This window comes from Bubalus bubalis, chromosome 10 (assembly GCF_019923935.1).
Source record: "Bubalus bubalis isolate 160015118507 breed Murrah chromosome 10, NDDB_SH_1, whole genome shotgun sequence".
NCBI classification, from domain to species: Eukaryota; Metazoa; Chordata; class Mammalia; order Artiodactyla; family Bovidae; genus Bubalus; species Bubalus bubalis.
In genome coordinates this window covers 65370185-65383146 of record NC_059166.1, presented here as the reverse complement: position 1 = coordinate 65383146, position 12962 = coordinate 65370185, and the positions used below count along the sequence as shown (strand labels likewise).

At 46.4% G+C, this 12962-nt stretch overlaps 1 protein-coding gene and 1 long non-coding RNA gene across 4 annotated transcripts in view; one reads left to right on the top strand and one right to left on the bottom strand.

Moving 5' to 3' along the window:
• The first annotated feature begins 520 nt into the window (after positions 1–520).
• Positions 521–12962, top strand: part of TRAF3IP2 (TRAF3 interacting protein 2) — a 46110-nt gene continuing 33668 nt past the window's right edge. For 2 of the 3 annotated variants that reach the window (XM_006070077.4, XM_006070076.4), the window contains exon 1: positions 533–1051. The gene's annotated coding sequence lies outside the window, so the exon portion shown is untranslated. Of the gene's footprint in view, positions 1052–12962 lie in introns of all 3 variants that reach the window. The other variant, XM_044924410.2, reaches the window with a different exon arrangement.
• Positions 4649–11339, bottom strand: LOC123327566. The gene is made up of 2 exons (XR_006542436.2): positions 8993–11339; positions 4649–4811 (listed from the first exon to the last, which is right to left on the bottom strand). It is a non-coding gene; the product is annotated as an uncharacterized LOC123327566 (long non-coding RNA).

Here is a 12962-nt window from a genome sequence, read left to right as displayed (position 1 = left end):
TCTGTCATTTTTTGGTCATTTGGCAGTTATGTCATGCTTGCCTGCTATGTTCTGGGCACAGTGATAAGTGTTAGAAACAACAGTGAATAAATGTATATAGATACACATACATGTCTTTATCTGTCATATCTATTGGCAAAAACGAGATGACCAGGGTAATGGGCTGACCCTCTGGACTCAACTGGCAGGCAGAGCAGCCGGAGCACAGTACACCTGCCCACACCCAGCTGGCCAATGGGCAACTGAGTTCACACCCTGGCCACCACAGCTCCCATTGCAGTCTGCTGTCCTGGCCATCCTGTTTCTAGTGTCTCCTTCAGCAACAAATTCTGTAGGCACCGGTCAAACAAGGAGAAGTAAAGATGAAGAAATAAACTTGAGGACATGAAAAACGCAGCCAGAGGAAGACTGTGTGTGTTTGTGAATGTGTGTTTTCTTAAAAATAGTCACTTTTTCATGCCTGTGGATGGGGTAAGGAATGTGTGTGTTGGGGTGGGGGTGGGGGATGGGCAGTGAGTCCTCCCTTTGTGATTAAGAGCAGTAAATGCAGTTAGAGACGGTAAGAAGCTTTGCTCGGTACTCCTCCCCACGATCTGCCCCACCCCGGTTTCCTGCTCTGGAGCTGCTAATGAATAACCCATCTTACCACCCCTCCCCGGGCACCGTCTCAGGCCTGGGTGCTTCGACAACCCTGAGGTTCAGGGAACATTCCTCAGCAGTTACTTAGCTGGGTGATGGAAAAAAAAAAAAAAAAGGCAGCCTAATTGGCTAGTGGCCTTTTCTAGTGAATGAAGGTTTCTGTTTTAAGAAGTAAAGTGACTTCTCAGCGGCTGTTGATTCACTGCCCACAGGGAGGTTTTTGAGCAGAGGCTTCCTAGCCTCGGTAGAAATTTGCATACAGCTTCCACTTCCTGCTTCGGAGCCTGTTCCACGGCTTACCTGGGCCGGGAGAGGGTGCAGGGAGGCCTGGAGCGACCCAAGGTAGAGTGGCCCCGAGAAGGAGAGAGCGTGACCACCCGTGGCCGGTCTGTCTGTCCTTGGCGGCTCTAAGGTAAGTGGTTCAGTTGTCACCTGACTGACCTTACTTCTTAACTTCTGATCCATTTTCCAAAACACTGCTTTCTCCTTTACCGAAAGTGCCGTCTCGCTTTCCTCCGCCTGCCTCTCCCCACCTTTCATTTGTTGGTTCGTGTATAGAGAGACAGCTCCGGCTTAGAACATGACAGCTACGTGTCGGCTGTGAGACAGGGCCAGTGGTTTAGTATTTCAGACGGGAGAGCGAAGATTAACTCTTTGAGGAATAGACACACACACCCACACCGCACCGCCCCCCCCCCCCCCGCTGTGTTTGAGGACTTAGTGTCCCCACAAGTGTTGATGAAGAAGACTTCCCCCCCTCCCCCTCGCTCACCCCCCTTCTCCAGGGAGGGAACCGGGGAAGTCAAAAATGAAGACTTTGGCTTCCAGCCCCTGGACGCATCAGCGGCAGAGGTGGAAGGAGAATTCCCGAGTTTTCTTGATCCCTCTTTCACTCAGGGAAAAAAAACCAACACCCTGTTCTTGAGCCAGGAAGTCCAGCCCTGTTCCGTGCTGGCTGTGGCTCTGCCAGCCCCTCTGCCCCAGCCCCCCACCCTCCCACACCACCCAGGCATTTGCTGGCACAGACAGCCGGCCTGAGCCTTTAGGAAAAAACAAGGAGAGAAGTGCTGTTATTTGATCTTAGAAGCTTATCAAGCTTCATGTGACTGTAAAGTTCAAGATAGCCTCTTAGTATAGGGGGATATTTTTAAATGAACAGGAAAATAAATAATAAAAACAGAGGACCTGAAACTTGGTTTCAGATTCTTCCTTCTCTGCTTGCTGACTCTATGCTGCTGCTGCTGCTAAGTCACTTCAGTCGTGTCCGACTTTGTGCGACCCCACAGATGGCAGCCCACCAGGCTCCCCTGTCCTGGGATTTTCCAGGCAAGAGTACTGGAGAGGGTTGCCATTGTAACTCTGTGACTTAGGCAATTTACTTTTTTTTTTTTTTTTTACTTGGGCCTGGATTTCTTCATCAATAAAATGTGGATGGGGGTGGTGAGCTAAGATTATGTTGAAATTCACTTCTAAGAAAATAAGGCGAGGGTGATGAGAATCCCAGAGGGGTAGCCATAGTGGGCGGTCTTAGAAGATATGTGTTTTGTTTACTGATGATTCAAATATATTAATCTTAACTCTCCTACTAGATAGTCCCTGGAGGAAAAGGACTTAATCCTTCTTTACCCTCTAGCACTTAGAATACTATCAAACACCTCGGGGGTGCTCAGGTTTCTTCCACATAAACTGCTCTGATTCGTTTCACTCATCTATAAAAGGTGAAGCCTTAGTCCGGGTGAAAGGCTGGGGAGGGGTAGGGGAGGGGTAGGGGAGGGTACTGGGCAGCCACATGCTCTGTGGGAGAGCTGCCTGGAATTTAGGTATTATTTTTGACTCTAGTTAAATAGGAGAACACAGGGGGTTTCTTGAATTAGTTTATGTCCCATTTGGGTTACCCAGGAAGAAATGGCCTGTGCACTTGCCCACAGAGTCCAGGCAGCGCCAGAGAGCTGGCACACAGGCCTGGCTCCAGAAGGCTGTGTTACTGACTTAGCCGGAGCTGGAAATGACTCCTTGGCTAGACCAGTCTCTTTGTGTGGGGCCTTTAATGGGAGGTGAAAGGAAGCTGTGAAGCACGTCCTGATACCATGTAAGGGTGATGACTAGGATCCGACACATTATTAGATGGTAAACACCCTGAATTCTTAACCTTTTCCAAACCACTACTTTGTTAAAAAAAAAAAAAAAATCATTGTTTCCTTTGAGCTAATCCTCTCCCTTCATACAGTTCACAGGGGCCCTGGTTGAGTGGGATGGGCTGACTCAGGGCTTTTGGTATTGCTCAGCTGTTTCTGTGGAATATGAAGGCCCTGGTATGGTCCTCATCATGCTTTCAGATGGCTCTCTCTCTCATTCTGGGATGAGAGGACAGGAATTTCAAGATGTTTCACCTGTGATGCGTTACTGATTTTTATTTTCAAATAACATGCACCATTATCTGAAATCAAGCCAACTGTAGTTTGCCGCCAGCCAAGCTTTGACCCAGAAAGACCACCCACAGACATTCTTCATCTTGTGTCGTTTGTGATGGAGCAGCCCCTGCTTTGCTCTGTGCTTGGGGTGAGCTGACTAAGCGTGAAGTCTGGGCGTGTTGGGGAGAAGACTGTTAACTCAGGGATACTCACTTTGGGAGGGTTCAAAGATGGAAAATATTTAAGCCTGCTTCTCAAAATTAAGGAGCTAGTGACTTTCAAATGCTCTGAAAATAAGGAGAAGGCAGTCATAGCTGCAGAAATTCAGAATCATAGTTGCAGGCGCTCAGAAAGATCGGCTATGCGGGTAGTTTGCCTAAATTAAATCTATGTTTTAAAGAGTTGAAATCTTGGAAATATCCTGAATTCGAATCATTTTTCCACGATGGACAATTTTCGAGTAGCCTTTCAAAACACATATGAATTGCAGGCAACTGCTGTATGGGAAAAAAAGAGCACACAGATGAGGCATATTAAACTTTAAATTCCTTTCAGATCCAATGAAATGACCCCTAATGTTTGATCATATTTCCTTATCAAAACAACCCTGCAGTCCTTCCGTGAGAAAGCATCTGAGGATTAGAGTCAAGCAGCTCTCCCCCGGGCCCCTTCTGTGTCTTCTAGTGCATTGTCACCGAGGTATTTTTAGTTCATGAAGCCCAGGCTGTCCTTCTCCCTCAGACATTCGACATTCTTTGCGTCTCTTGCCCAGCAGGCCTCCTACTCACCCACGTGTGCATTGATGCCTGAGAGTTAAGCTCGCTCTGTGCCTCTGTGCATGTGTGTTTGTGTGCATGTGTGTGTGTGTGTGTGTACACACAGAACTTCCTGGAGACTTGAAGCTATAAACTGGCTGAGGGAGGAAGGTGAGCTTTCATCCCCCTCATGACCTGTGAAGCTGTGCCAGTCTGGAGTGATTTCCTGATAAGGCAGTTGAGATCAAGTCGCTTGGGACTGACAGGAGTCCCCGGGCCGCATGACCCCCTTCCTTCACCCTGAAGACCCAGGCTGGCTGAGGTCTGGGCAGCTCCTTCAGTGATGATGGGAACTTGGCTTTTCCCACCTCCCTGTTTCCTGCACTAACGGTTCCAGTGTTTTCCCTTCTTCCTCTCCCAGGCGGGGTTCCCAGGTCTCCCTCCGGTCGCCCTTCCTTCTCAGTGCTGTTGGCCCAGACTCTTCTGGGCTCAGCAGCTCCCCTCCAACATTCTTGCCTTTTACCTGCACTCATTCTCTCCTTCCCCTTCCAGCTGCCCCTTGTCTTACCCAGCAACACGTCCAAATCACAATTTAAGTGAGCCTCTGTCCTCTACCAATAAAGGACAAATTTTTTTTAACTTTTCCTTCAAAGTTTCCCACTCTTCTGGCTTCTCTTCCATTTTCCTTTCCTCCTTTCCATCCCTTCTTCTCCCTCTCCAGACTTTTTTCCTTTCTGCCCCTTCTTCTCCTTCACTCTGGGGTCTGGACTGAATTAAGAATCACAAATGTGTGTTTAGAGAAACCTTATCTGAAACAAACAAACAAAAGAACCCATGGGCTGGTTTGAGGTTGTTCTCTAAACGGTTTTTACCAGCTTCCAGCACGGTGGAGTCAGTCCATTCCCATTAGCCCCGTCAGCCAGTTGAGCAGCTCAGAGGAGTTCCAGAGCGAACTTGTAATCAGGTCGGGTCATGCTGCACTGCCTTCGGCCTGCTGTGAGCTGTGCTGTGCAGGACACAAACAAGGGCCAGTAAACGTTCCCTCATCTCCAGGGCTCACCACTGCTTCCAGTCCTCTGGCAAACCAAGTGGAAGAACTTCTCTGTCTGGGAAATTCTGCAAGTAAACTTGGAAATATTTACTCACTGGAATTTGAACCTGAGCCACACAGTTCACTCAAAACCAACTTCCACTAAGCCAACTATTGGGAAAGTTTGCATGCATTTGGGTAGTAAATGAAGAATGTTAATGAGTTTAAAGTCTTGTTGTTTTTTTAATCCAGAACTTTCAAACACTTATAAAAAAAAAAAAATTACTCCCTGGAGAATGAAGTAAGACCTTGAGAATCTGCAATTGCAAAGATCTGATCCAAATTGGATCTGAGGCTCTTCCTAGCTGTAAATTTATATAGTTATTAATATATTCCCCCCAAAATATTCATGCTGTGTCTCTAGGGCCTTTCAACCCTTTGGGTTGACCCAAAGAATGCTTTAAAAAAAAAAATCCAAGCCCTTGGTAACAGCAAGACTTGATCATTTAGGAGCTAGTAATGTGGGTTATTAATTACTCAGGCTGCTCACTCCTGCCCTTCCTCTGCTTCTTGCTCTGCTATTTGTCTTCTTCCAGGGACATAACACCTTCATTAAATCCCATCCGTCCTTGCCTCAGAGGCATCCCCTGGAAAATATCCCCTCTCTAGATGCATCGCCATTTATCATCACCCTTTGTTTGTGCTCTGTCAACAAGTTTTCAATTTATTTTGAATTCAGTTTATGATTAAAATTTAATGAGATCCAATCAAGTGCTTTTCTCACATCAAGATGCCTCGGCAGTCTCACCCATATCCTCTATTGTAGTGGTTTGAAGGAAAGCCATCACAGGTTTCCAGCCTGCCCATTCTTCATAAAACACAGGTGGCAGGTATCCACGCCTCCTTAGCTTCAAGGTGAATGGTTCTGAAACCTATTTATTCCAGAAGCTTCTAAGGTTTACTCAGCTCCTGCCATCCCCTTTCTCTGCTGCCCCCAAAAGCTGTGCAAGTCCATGCTTCCAACCAAGAATCAGGAGGATTCGGTTCACAGGCTCTGCTGCTGAACTGCCTGGGTTTGAACCCTAGCTCTGCTCTTTACTAGCTCTGTGGCCTTGAGAAAGTTACTTAACCTCCCTGTGTTCGGTTTCCCCATTCCTAAAATAGGGCTGACGCAGTGCCTACGAATAGGGTGTCTGTGAGGATAAGGTAATACATCCAAAACACCTGGAACAATATTTGACCTGGAATTACATTTGAACAAAACAAATGTAAACATTTGACAAATATTAACAATCATTGTTAGAAAGGGTCAGCTTTCTTAAGTATATCCATTTCATTGAGTGTATATTGATTTATCAGCATAATGTATATCAGAGGTTGATAAACTACAACCCTTGAGCCGAAGGTGGCCCATGGTCTATTTCTATACCTGCCTATTGCTAAGAATTTATTCTTTTAAAGGGTTGTGTACAAATGAGCTAATTAAAAAGCAGAGTATGAGACAAGGACCGTTTGTGGTCCACAGGGTATGAACTATTTACTGTCTGGTTCTTTACAGAAAAGATTTGCCAGTGTCTGATCTATGTGGTTTAATGGAAAGAGCTTGGAGATATATAGGCTGGAATTGGCTGTGACTTTGAAAAAGCTGGGCCTAAGGCTCTCTATAGTAGGAATGGTAGTGATACCACATATCCCTCCTCTGACCCAGCTGTTTCAGGACCAGGTGAGATGATGTATACCAAATCTGCCGAAAATACACGTTGGTTAAAAAGATACAGACTCCATACACTTTGTTGTTGTTCAGTCACTAAGTCTCATCTCTTTGCAGCCCCATGACTACAGCACGCCAGGTTTATGTAATAGTTTTAGCATCCAAGTATAAAACAAGCAAACATGGTCTAGAAAAACAGTTCCAAAGCCAACTATTTGTTGTAAAAATAATAACAAAATAACCTTTGTTTTTGGAGAGCTTGATATGGGCCAGACTCTACAGTCAGCACTTTATTTACACCTTCTTCCTTTATCCTCGCAATACCCTCCTGTGGGGCAAATGCTGTTATCTCCCCTCCACACACTTTACAGATAAGAAAAATGAGGCCCAGAGAAGATCAGTAATTTTCTCAAGGTCACACATCTAATCATGCCACTTCAGTTTAGTTCAGTCGCTCAGTCGTGTCCAACTCTTGAGACCCCATGAACCGCAGCACGCCAGGCCTCCCTGTCCATCACTAATTCCCAGAGTTAACCCAAACTCATGTCCGTTGAGTCAGTGATGCCATTCAACCATCTCATTCTCTGTTGTCCCCTTCTCCTCCTGCCCTCAATCTTTCCCAGCATCAGGGTCTTTTCAAATGACTCAGCTCTTCGCATCAGGTGGCCAAAGTATTGGAGTTTCAGCTTCAATCATGCCACTAGCAGAGAAAAAATCCAATCATAGGGAGCTTGACTTTAGAGCGTGTACATCTAAGTCCTGCATATTTTCCACATCATAGAAATATGTATTGATTCAGGATAAGTCTATCTGGATGGCAGAGGCCATAGTTAACTGTGAACATGGACATCAGATCTGAAAATGTGTGCTGAAAGAGACTTGTGTCCTGTGCACAGCAGGGTTAGGGTCTAATCTAACAGACCTGCAGAAAGACAGGCAGACATGATGGGAGTTAAAGAAGTTTTGGATGAACTATGAGATGAGAAAGGTGGGACTGTGAGATCAGACAGATTGATCATTGGAGGCAGAATGTGATGGAGGAAAGAAAGGTTGCTGGGAACAGATGTGAGCAAAGACTTGGAGGCAATGAGAGAGAGAGACAGACAGACAGACTGAATGGGAAATTCTGTGAATGGGACACCAGGGAGCATTGCCACAGGGGATGTCAAAGCTGCTGATGTCTTGATAATTATCTGCAAAACCAGGCTACTCAGGAAGGAGAGAAAGCAGAGAGGAAGCCAGAGAGACTGGGACAGAAAAACTGACAGATTTGAAGAAACATACTGGTCAGAATCTAAGGGCTAGAACCACAGCTCACAGTCCAAAGGGCAGTGAGATTCCAGAGAAGGAAAACTGCTGTCTCTTGAGTCAATCAGATCAGGAACCAGACCCACGTGCATCACTGGTTCACCTGGTTGTATGCACCTGGTGGCAGGGAGTGGCTTTCCAGGTGACACGAGTGGTAAAGAACCCACCTGCCAATGCAGGTAGACATAAGAGACTTGGGTTCGATCCCTGGGTTGGGAAGATCCCCTGGAGGAGGGCATGGCAAACCACTCCAGTATTCTTGCCTGGAGAATCCCATGGACAAAGGAGCCTGATGGGCTACAGTCCATGGGGTGACAAAGAGTCAGACACGACTGAAGCGACTTAGCACACACACACGTGGACCTGGGGCTAGTCTTCCATTCCTAGTTCGTGCCACTCCAAGTCCACCCATCCCCACTGCGGACAAATGTTTTCACCCTCTGCTGAATGGTCTTTTGTATTTTAAGGAACAGTTTACTCTCTCCTGGGTGGTCTCTGCGCTTCTCTCTCATTGACTCTTAATCTTTGTGGACATCAGAATCACTGGTGAAGCGTTTCCTTTTCCGTTTTTGTCTTATAAGTAGATATACAGGCACTTGGTACAAAACTTAAAAGGTAAAAAAATGCTCTGAAAAGCAAGTCTCCCGCCCGCCTCCACTCCCAGTCACACAATTCCCTTCCTGGAGGCACCCTCTGTTCCAGCTTTCTGACCACCCAGCGTGGGCACAGACAGACTTAGATTGGACAAAGGGTAACATATACTCTACACACTGTTCTGCTCCTTCCTTTTTTAACTTCACGATAAATTTTGGAGATAGTTCCAAATCAGTTCACACAGCACTTCCTTAGTCTTTTCAAAAAGATGCGGAGTATTCGTTGCAAGGCTGAACCACAGTTCTAAAAAAGCAGAAGCTTTTTGGATGGGTGAGTCCTTTGCAGTCTTTGCTGTTACAAACCTTGCTGCATTGCCTATCTTCAAAGCCTCTTTGTTTTTACCAAATAAGTCATCTCTCTATAGAGGAAATTCTTGGAAATGAAATTACTAGGTCCAAGGACATTAGATTTAAAAATCCCGATAGTCATGGCTAAATCATACAGATGACACTTCCCTTGGTAAAATATGAGAGGACCTATTTACCTGTGGGACTTGGTGGTGGTGGTTTAGTCGCTCAGTCGTGTCCAACCCCATGGACTGTAGACCGCCAGGCTCCTCTGTCCATGGGATACTCCAGGCAAGAATACTGGAGTGGGTGGCCATTTCCTTCTCCAACCTGTGGGACTTAGAAACAAAAGAGCGCCCTGGCCTTCTCAGAATCTCAAGGGGTGGGGCCTGGGCATCTGAGTTGTGAGCCTCAGAAAGCGCTTCTGAGTCAGAAACTCTTCTGAGGTCCATGGCTGGCCAGCCTCTCCCTGTCCCCAGGGATCTGAAGCCATGAGCTAGACTTATCTGTCGGCTGCATCCCCACCAGCCTCAGCCTCTCCCGGCTTTCTGAGCTCAGTGTCGTGCTGATGAGCTGAGACTGCCCAGAGCATGGCCACCAATGGGGTTCTACAGGCCCTAACTGGGAGGTTTTCTGTCCTCCTCGGGATCACAGACTTCTCTAGATCATGGCTAGAAAACAGGGCTTTTTTGCTTAAAGCCAATTTGCACCCTCTGAAGGAGATGGAAACACAGGCTGTGCCAGGGTTACAACCACCTGCATAGCATATAGAAGAGGTCTGGAGTAAAACAGGTGAAATAGAAATGGTTGGGAGAGGTGGGATACTGAGTTCATTTTTTTTAATGTCTAGTTATCTTTTTTATTACAATATTGACATTAAAGACCAAAAAATAAAACTGCTACTTCCGACCCAACCCACTGATCTGCCCATGGCCCTCTGATGTGGCATTGTATTCTCTGTGACACCCTCAGGAGGGTGGCAGGGTTGTTCTGTCAGTTCTGGCTGAGGTCTAGGGCCGGAGGGGCCCTCGTGGTGGCCGCAGGCCTGCCCCACCAGCTGCTGAGGATGTAGGAGGAGGCCGGGTACTCCGTGTCTGAGCAGATACCCCATCATGCTGCGGGGTAGGCTCACTGTTACTCTGCCAGCAAGGGTTCAGGTCAGCCCCGTCGTGGATGGGACCTCTTCAGGCCCGGCCTCAGGGCTTGACACTTAGTGGAGCTTAATACATATTTGAGAGGAAGAGGGAAGGGTACCCATGTGGTCTAATTTCAAGAACTTGGAGGACTTGGCCCACCAAATCCTCCCCGTCACCCTTCATGGACCTGATTTCCTCACAGTCAGGGATTCTTCCAGCTACATGGATCTGTCTCCTCTCTAAAACAGGCACTGGTCCTTCATTCATTCAACAAATAGTTATTGAGCGCCTGCTAGGTACCAGGTATAATTCTAGATGCTGGGAATACAGCTGTGAACAGAAGAGTCGAAAATCACACCCTCATGAAGCTTACATCCTGGGGGGAGAAGAGAGACGATACACAAGGAATATTGTACTAGGTATTAGAACTGATAACGTCTCTTTTATAGTATCTACAATGGTGGCAACTGCTGAGAGAAGGATAAAGCAGGAAAGGGAGATGGAGTGATGGGAACATGTAAAAAGTTTAGAGGGTGACCAAGGAGCCCTCACGGAGAAAGTGAGAGCTGAGTAAAGACTTAAAAAAGAAAGCAAGCAAGCCATGCAGATATGTAGGGGAAGAGTGTTTGAAGAAAAAGAAATGGCAAGTGCAAAGGCCCTTGATTTGTATTAGTTTGATTTCCTGTACTAGTCATTTACCTTCAGCTGGATTACAAACCACTTGAAGGTAGAAATAATGTTTTATGTCTCCAGAAATAATTTTGTTTACCTTTTAATAGATATCCTCTTGGACCTCTTGAGTTATGTGTCACTTGTAGGTATCAACTGTAAAAGAATTTTAATTAAGCTTATGCTTCAGAAGAGGGGGTTCACAGCACAGGGTCAGACACACAACAGGGATCAGTAGTCATTTGCTGTTTGAATATTTGTAGTGACAGATTTAAAATATCGGTGTTCACTGTGTTTGTTAAAAATTACTAATCCCATAGTTTTCCTGAAAGGCTGTTCATTGCCATGCCAGGTTTATTCACTATCATCCAAGGAACCACTTCGTCCTTTTCAGACCAGTTTCAAATCTAGAATTCCCTCCCTAGGACACAACCTCAGAATTCCAGTTATGTGACCACACTCCGGAGATGACCACCCTTGTCACCCTTTTTATTAGCTTCCTCCAAGTCCTTGAAATCTCCTCAGCTGGAAGAGAATTTGCAACTTTTTAAATTTAATTGTATAAGTTTTAGGGAAGCACTTCTAAGGCATTCACATTTGAAACCCAGGGAGAATATAAACAATTGTACCTGAAGTGTGGAAAATGAAAATGAATCGCATACCAAGAAACAGCCGACAGCATTTAGTTCTTTTGCTGGCTGGTTCTCTGGCAGCTTCTCCACCCTCCCCCCTGTCCCCCTCCCCGACCCCGTCATTCAGCTGTGGGTCCACAGATGCTTGCTGAAGATTATGTAACATGCAGCCAGTCCTTTGGAAAATACTTTTGCTTCCTGACCAGCTGAAGCGCATGTTGTATGGCATATCCAATTTCAGAGCTGTAGAAAAACTGTGAGAAAGAAAGGAAAACAATGGTGAACATTTTTAAATGCTCAGAAGTTGAAATATGTGTGTTTTGGGTAGATCTAATCAACTGATATCGGTTGAAAGGTGTGTGTTTTTCCAGAGTCTAATCAGTTTTGGTGCTGAGGTCTCCTCTCTGCAGAGCCTTGGGGCCGGAAGCACACCCAGACTAGACAGCAACCTAGAAAGCCCACGGCAAGGAGGGAGGGAAGGTTGGCGGGGACTGGGAGCCTGAGGGAATTTTCTCTTGTGAGAAAGTGGTACAGAGGTTGTTTGGAGATGGGTAAGTCTGATACCAAGTGAGGGTCAGAGAAGTGTTAGTGGACATTCATTTGGCAGAGAGTGCAAGGAAAACTCAGGCTTTCCTGATGGGTCAAGCGGTAAAGGATCTGCCTGCAATGCAGGAGACTCAGGTTCAACCCCTGGTACAGGAAGATCCCCTGCAGAAGGAAATGGCAACCCACTCCAGTATTTTTGCCTGAGAAATCCCGTGGCCAGAGGAGTCTGATGGGCTACAGTCCATACAGTCGCAAAAGAGTCAGACACTGCTGAACACACACGGCAAACTGACATCTCTTTTTATAGGCCAGGAAGAAAAATGTGGGAAACCACTGATCCCACTTCTGCTTCTGCGGGGCAGCGTTTTAAAATGCATGTGACTTCCCTAGTGGTCCAGGGGCTAAGAGTCCAGGCTCCCAGTGCAGGGGGCCCAGGTTCAAACCTTGGTCCTCATCAAGGAACTAGACCCCACATGCCGCAGCTAAGACCTAATGGCAGCCAAATAAATAAAAATATTTTCTAAAGTATGTTGCTTAATATGCATGCTGTCATGTTGCCACTGGGTTGGGTACTAGGCTCAAGAGAAGGGGAATTCCTATTTTTCCAACTTGTCTTAGAGCAGTAACTGATGGGCATCGTGCCTTGGGGCAGTAAGCCCTCAGTGAGTGAGTGTGGTTGAAATTCTACAGGGATGAAAGAGGAATTTAAAGATCCAACCACCAGCACCACTCCTTTTCTCTGTATGGTATTTGAGGCATGTTGTGTACGAGGCCTTCACAGAACAGACCGCTGGGGTCTTTTCTTGTGACTCCTTCACTCCCACTCTCCCTGCTCTGGCTCCCCATCCTCACTTCAGAGCCATCTTTTCCCCTTACCTGTCTCCTTGCTTCCCCTGGAGCCTAAGTATTCTGGGGCATCATTTCAACCAATCTGATGATAAGGGGAGGACAATTTTCCTTCCCATTCTGTCATGTTGGTTAAGAGTTCTATTTCTATGGGTAAAACAGTATTCCCTGGACTGTGGGCTGACTGCTGTGGGCTAAAGGCTAGTTTATTGAGCCTTGTCCATGGAGCTGCTACATCACAGGCCAGATGGTCGTGCAGGCATCATGCAAGAGGGAATTAAGTCCTCCAAATAACCTATGCTGTAACTGGAAAATGTCACTATGACCTTTTTTCCAGT